Source organism: Gavia stellata, chromosome 18 (assembly GCF_030936135.1).
Source record: "Gavia stellata isolate bGavSte3 chromosome 18, bGavSte3.hap2, whole genome shotgun sequence".
NCBI classification, from domain to species: domain Eukaryota; kingdom Metazoa; phylum Chordata; class Aves; order Gaviiformes; family Gaviidae; genus Gavia; species Gavia stellata.
In genome coordinates this window covers 14,228,219-14,235,926 of record NC_082611.1, presented here as the reverse complement: position 1 = coordinate 14,235,926, position 7,708 = coordinate 14,228,219, and positions in this window count along the sequence as shown.

Here is a 7,708-nt window from a genome sequence, read left to right as displayed (position 1 = left end):
TGCCTTGCTCGGTACCGAAGAGCAGTGCTCGCAGGCATTGCGACGGGAACCCACTTAAACCTGCCGAAGCCAAGGTGGGGGGGGGGGGGGGGGGTGAGTTGTTTGCGTGCCTTAGGAGCCAAAGGCGCATTACTCCTTTTGACCCTTTCAAAACAATGTGTTTTCTACCCTCTCTCGTAGCTCAAGGCAGGAAATGAGGCATTGCTTGTCCCCATGAGCCTTGCTTTCTACTCCGCCTGTACAATACAAGCTCCAGAAAACAGATATGTTATGGGGAACTGTCCTCTGCACCATAACTGATGGCTGTATGGGGAATTTGTTGCAAATGTTTGATTTGTAAGAGATGACTGCTGGTGAGCTGTATGCCATTAGAAATTCAGAATTTTTTAGGTCACAGTAGCCTTATTGTATTATATCAGTGGCCTGTTTGGTTCAGAAATTACGTCTGTGACACCGGCCCATACTAACAGTTGAAAGAGACTCTATAAAAATCATTTTGGGAAAACCTGCACACAAAAGAAAACATTTTATATTTGCTAGAAATTGTTTGTAATATAGAGCTTGAGCCTTGAAGTATCCTAAACTAGTTAAGGGGTTTTTTTTCTTTTTTTCTGATTTTGGCTGTTAGTGTAAGCATTAGCATTTCAATTCTCTGTATCTTTTAATGTGCATTATGTAAGTGTCCAACCTTTTTGAAGATGTGTTATATATATATCAAAGGAGATCGCCCTTAATATTAATGAATGCTGCTGCAGTGGGTACCTAAGACCAGCTGAAAACTTAGTCTGAATGATTTTGTCTTCCTTTAGGTTCAAAGGGTGTCTTTATTTCCACAGGGTGCATACCAGAAGTGACACACCTACAGATGACATTGTGCTGGCACAGCCCACACTTGGCAAATGGACAGGAAAACACCACTACAAAAACAAGAACGTGAGTGTAACTGTTGTGTGCGTGGATTCAGTACACAAATACACAAAGCACCTGGAAGGAGTCTGTCCAAAACTGTTCATGCTAAATGGAAAGACGGCCATCAACCAGATTAAACAGCTACCAGGGAACTATAAAATTAAAAAAAGAAAGGAAAAAAAAAAAAGTAGTGATGGGCCACGTAGCACAAAGCCAGCAGGATTGAGTACCTCTTCCAGGGCACCACCACCCAAAAACCACCACAGATGTGTTTCGCTTTTTGATAGACAAAGAGTTCCTGCTGTAGTCTGTAATCTGGCAGTTTGTCTGGGCAAGTGGTGTCCCGCAGAAGTGGCAATGTAAGCTGCTTATAAAGACAACCTTTTAGATCCTGTTGAGTCACAAATAACTCTTCAGGAGCTACTTTCTTACTCACTGCTTCTTGTAAAGCAGATAGGAAAGGCACCCAGTGAAATGATCAGGCAACATATTTGAGACAGGCAAAACTGTTTCAGATTCCCCTAAATAAGACAAGAGCCTTGATAATGAAGTTATTTCCGCTTGTCTTTTGCTGGACTCAAAATTCCCTGCCTCAACATAAGCTCAGCCCTGCCTGTGTCATCCCAGACACTCGTCTGAGCTTTTCTGGCTCATCTGTGCTGCAACTTCACTGCCAGCCCAGGCAGTCCCCTCCAGACAGGAGTTTCCCCCCATAGGTAGACTTGACCGCCCCTGCTGCCATTTGAAACGATGTACCCTATTGTTTGGTTGCTTTGTGTATCCTGATTAGTCAATACCTACTGCACTAAATGCATGATGGCTGTAATTGTACCCAAGAGATTGAAGAAGAAGCTGCATTTTTATTATGAACCCATTATAAACCCTGCATTAAACCCTCATTTTTTTTGTTTTGACATTTCAGTCTCAGACCATTTCCTCCCAAATTGTAAACATGCAGCTCCATGAGCAGTGCAACTAATGAAGCCTGTTTTTCAATAGATTTGTATCTCGTCGGTTGGATTCCCTGGTGTCCAGGATGATGTAAGCTCCTTCTCAAGTTTTTATTGCAGTTAGGATTGGCCTTTCTCCTTTCTGCCCACCCTCTATGCCCTCCCCTTGTGTATGAACTCTTTGTGTAAATGGTGTGCCATGCTGTAGTTTTCCCTTAGCAAGATCTCTTTCCTCAGTGAAGTTTCCTGTACTTACAAATTGAGTAGACTTGATTTGGTAGCCATGCGCCGCTCGAATATGGATCAGATCAGTCAATAGGTTCAGAAGGTATTAGGAACAGATGAACAAGCACGGTGTAACTATAAGAAGCCAGAATAAAAATAGAGCTTCTTTCCTTTTTCCTTTTTTTTTTTTTCTTAGTTCCAAATTTGTTCCATACCCCAAATCTTTGCCTCCCCAATCAAGGTTTGGTGATGTCTCACATGCAGTAGCAGTTAAATTGCACAGAACAAGACACAATTGCAATTGTAGGGGGAAACGTACCTTGGCCCTTCTTGAAAACTGAATTCAATTATTTATTGATAAAATCCCCTTGACAGTTAATTTGCTTCAGTATTTGGCTTCTTCAGTGTGGTGTAACATAGTGTCGGATCTTGGAAGGAGAAAGAGATATAATGGAATACACTTTCTTTGTCTTACTAAACTGCACATAGGAAGATGGTTCTTTTAATTTATTTTTTTCTTTCACTATGACGAAGCTTTCTAAAAAGCTGCCAAGTTCATTGTCAGCATCTGTTTTAAAAGCCTTACGAAACACAGACAGCTCCTTAAGTTCCTTTCAAATTAATTGTATTATTGGAAAGTTAGCTTTTTGAGTCTTTTCTAGTATTTTCAGGAAGGAAAAGCTGAAAATCAAACAGGAATGTGTGTGCTTACCTGTTCTCTGCGCTTTTAATGGTTACTGCCAATTGTGATCAACAGTGAGACAGTGGATTCAGTGAAATTTATTTCAGCAAATATCTTACAAAATACCATATATTATTAAATGGAATTTGTTTCTTTCTGTTCAAAATTCAGCAGATCGAGAATTTTCTCTTGTCAGGTCCTTTGCTAAAAAGGACAAAATGATTTGAGGTGTAGCAACCTCTACTAGCAGGAAGTCATGGACAACCTATCTATAAAGAAAGCTTCATCTTAATTGGCGTCCATTAGCACCCAATCCAAAGCTTACAGAAGTCAATAGAAAGTCTTGCATGAATTCATGTGGGCTTTGGGCCCATAGTCCATGCATAGGCTTTTTCTAAGCAGTCTTATTTATTATTGTAGATGTTCTGGTCCACAGAAATGTTCAATCCTTTTCTGCAACCTGCTAAGCTAAATTATATCTACTTGTTCCTTACACATTGCTTAAAAAACAGTTACAGAATGTTTCTACATCGTCTTTGATCTCTAAAATGGAACTGACAGCCTCTTGGCAATAATCACACTCATGAGATTTCTGATACTTCTAGCCTTTTACCTGGATGGGAGAAACTACAGTTTGCTTTCTTGTCCATCTCTGTAAGGATCTAGCTGTATAAATTTTAAACCAAATCTTGGAGAAAATTCTGTTGGAATTTAGCATAGATGTGTGAAAGGGGTTTTAACTTGTCTGCGTCAGTTTGTTCAACTCATTCAGACATCCCTAACTGTTAGAAAATAAATATTGCTTTGTGATCTTCTCAATAAACCTTGACATCATATTTAGCTTTTGTAGGTGATGAGACAAAACATGAGGGAGCTGGTATATCTGAAAGTGCTACACACTTTGCAGTCTTTGCTTAGCAAAATATCCACATGCATATAGTCTTTACAGAGGTGCCCTCCAAAGGGCAGGTCTGCTGTCATCTTTGATTCCTGTAAAAATGAAGTGTACGAGCCTTACGACATCATTTACTCCATCCATATTGATTAACAAATTCTCTAAGAAAAAGAATAATATTCTTACCATAACAGTGCATTGACAAAGAATTGGACTTTTGGGATTCCTTGCATCACATAACCTGAAATCTGTGATGAGACATTAGATCCAAAGATGGTCTTTACAACATTTTCTGGAGAAAGGAATAGTACAATACCAGGTATTGTAACCCAGAGAAGTTTTACTGCCATTCCTTTGTCAACAGACTATTGCATTGGCTTACAGGACCTGAATATTTGTCTAATACCTTGTGCTAACAAGGTAGTGGGGAAAACACGCAGGAAAGTGTAGCTAATCCATTTCTAAAGAAATATGGATGAGAGGCTAGTACATGCTGCAAGAATCCCTGGTTTGAGTAAACCAAAAAGCATTCCAAAACTGCATTCCTTAAAATACATTTCGGGAGAGGAATTTGAAAAGTAGTGTGGTCTAAAAAAGGAGTAAACCCGAGACAGATTGTCAGTTGGGGTAAACTGGCTGAGGGAAATAAAAGTAGCTACGCTAATGAGCCATGGATTTTAACCCATTGTTTTTATTAGTCTTTGTTTGAGACTGGTTTTAAAAAGTGGGAAGAATCTTCTGTAGCACCTGCATGCCTCTCTGCATTGTTCACCATGTGCCTAGGCAAGAAGTCATGTCACCTCCATTCCTAACTTTTTTGATATGGGCTTTTCTTTCTTTCTTCAAATTTAGACTGCTCTTTGTTCCCCTGACCCCACAGCAGCATTAGCTTCCTCACAGCCAGAGCCAGACAAAAGCTGCCACGGAGCAGAGCAGACAGCATATTGAGTAATGGAGCTGCTTGCTTCTGAAGAGCTGGACCTTATCCATAATTCATAGTTGCCTTTTCCTCCATGCCTTCGTCTGCCAGTCCAAACAAGAAGGTGCAACTACCCTGCATCTCCAGTAGCGAACAGCGGTTGGTGATGTTGGCCAATTATTTGCACTGCCCCAAAGAAAACTGGGAAAATCATCTTTGGAAGCACGCGGATTTTGCTTCCTGTCACCAGAAAGGTTACTTTCTTTAGTCTCTGAAGGCTTTGGTGGATCAATTCTTTTGCATGGGAAAATAGATTAGAAACATGCCATCAGGTACAGTGTGCACAAGATAGACAGATGGAGACAGTAGTATCTATCTGCTACAGGGAATTGTCAGAGGGGCACAACTCATCGCACTGGTTCTTAGAGGGCTTAATTTGCTGCTGGTAAATAATCTATTTTTTATTACCTCACATCCCCAGATTGTCAACATTCTCAGCTTTTTGCCACAGCTAATTAGACAGGCAAAAGCCTTATAGCCTAAAGAACAAGTCTGAGCTAAGCACCTGCCAAAATATCTGACTTTTTTTAAGAACTGGAATGTCAAAGAGTGAAGGGGCTGCAGATCACATTTAAACGCTTTGAGCGTCAATAAGATGATTAGACCCATGAGGCAAACGTTCAGAATTTCTCTGAGACTCACCACTGAGAGAAGGCGAGATAAAAACTACTGTGCAACGGTACCAAAGCTAATTATTCTGCTGAACTCTTGGAGAAATCTTGCAGGGATGTGTTGACATCATGCTCTGTGTGGCCACTTCTGTTCAGGAAAGCAATATTTAATTGCATATTTGAATGAAGTCTATGTGTAAAGTATAGCTTTCGGAAAGGAATTTGTCTGAACCAAACCAAAGAGTGACCTCGCTGTTAGCCAGGCATGGCAGGTTTGGCAGGGAGCAGGGGCTTTTTATTCTTTTTTTTATTGTGGGGGTTTTTGTTTGTTTTCCTCATCCATTATTTAAAAATCCTGTTTTCAAACAATGAATATAGGTCTTTTTCCAAAGAGCTCTGCACCAAGGACAAAAGGCACCGAAGAAACGATGCCCCTGTATGCGGCATGTCACGATTAAGGTATGCATGCAAAGGTATCCTTGCAGTCTCTGTGTGTCCTCAAGGGACAGGCTAGCAGCGTTAACACCGCTCCGTCTCCGTGCCCCGCTTTCTCGGGATGCCCGCCCGAGGCTGGCTTTCACAGTGTCGGGACTGCAGCCCACGCTGCCTGCAGCGCCTGGTGGGTTTCCCCACTGAAGGAACAACGTGCTCTTCAAGACTAGGAGAAGCTACAGTGTATCTGTAAAACTGACGAGTTATACAGTATCCGTCTATTTGGAGGAAGAGATGATGGTAGAGATACTGGAGAGTAAAAATGGCTGCCAGCTTCTCCAGACCTGAATGGTAATTCAGCGTAGTGGGACTACCGCTATTTAAATAGAGTGGTGCAATCAAGCTATTGACTACCTTTGACTTTCCATGGTTATGAGCCCTAGCACCTATTTGTGCCTTTAGAAGTCACCCCAGAATTTGCTGACTTGTGATTTCTCATTAGGGACCCTGCTCTCTCAGTTAAAGTGAATAACCTGCTTTTTCCTTTTATTAACTTTTAATGCAGTAACTTTTGGGATTTTCATATTTCTGATATTGCAGGGGTGGAGATGGAATGGAGTTCAAGCAAGGAAAGTCAAGATATATCATACCTGCCCACACTGCAGTATAAGCATTCACCAGCTAATGCTATATATAGTTCGGTGATGTTGATGTTGCTAGAAAAAAACTCCAGGAGTGAAAATAAGAAGGATAAAAATTTGGCAGACTGTGGTTTCTTTTCCTGATTGAATATAAGGTGATAAATTTCATTTTGTTCCATTTATAGGCATAGTCTTGTTTTATATTGATTTACTGTTCTTAAAAAAAAAAAAAAAAATTCAACTCCAAATAATTTAGGGATACAAGAGAACCCACTCCACTCTGTCAATGGCTTTCCGAGTAGCAAAGTTTAAGGTAACTCTTTCTTATTGTCCTCAACACTGAAAATGTTCTCTCTGCTATGTAACTTAAATTATTTTATCTACAGAGATTTGATATATTCTGAAACCAGCAACACGTTGAGCAATGGATTAAACCTTCTCCCTTGTATGAAATAACTCTGCTTCAAGCTCAATCTCCAGTGCAAGACCGCCATATTGTTCACAGAGGTATCACTTACGCAAAGCTTAGGCTTTTATCACCCAGACTATGGATAGGGAAGGATTTTTGACCATATATGTACAAATGATGTTTTATGGTAACCCTACTCTTCTGCCACTGCACGAGTCTTTCACACAGTATATAATTTAAATACTACTAGACATTACAGACTATCTAAATAGTTTGTTCCGTAGACGGACTACAAAATCTCCTATTGAGGAGGGGGGGAGTAGGAGAGCAGCTGGGTGGGTATCTGGCAACTGGCCTTGGTCAACCCAGGACACATGGGTAACTCTATCTGCATGGTCATGACTGAGAAGAAAAGTCATAATGCTGAAATTTTTCTTTCATTTTCCTAAGTTTAGGGTGGAATCGTATTTAGTACTTTTAGTTATTGATTTTTACCTGAATTTTCAAAATTCAAGTTCTCTCTTTCCCTCCCTTTCTGTTGCAAGGAAATGAGTGAATTCTTGTCAGTATTCCTTTCTATTTGAGATACTTTGTAGTATTTTCTCTCCTAGGCAGAAAAGTCAGTTAGAAAGTGGCAGAGCTCTACAGCCATGGTCTGGTTTTGCCATTTGAAGTTTGCACATCCGCTGAGAAAGCCGTGAAGATTCCCAAGGCAATGATGTAAAAATGAAGGTAAGCAGTGGACAGACTAAACTAAAATTGAATATTGTATTGTATGCCCATAGCAGAAAAAGGAAGTTAAAATTACAAAACTAAAAGACATTGTGGCTTGCATTTTTCTTAGCTCCGGTTTTAAAAGTCTGGCTAATAGCTTTTTTCATTCAAGACAAGGTCTGCCTGAGATTAGGACAATACTGAGTCAGGCACAGTATGTCATGCACAAGTGTCAGCCTTTCCTTTGAGAAGTACATCATC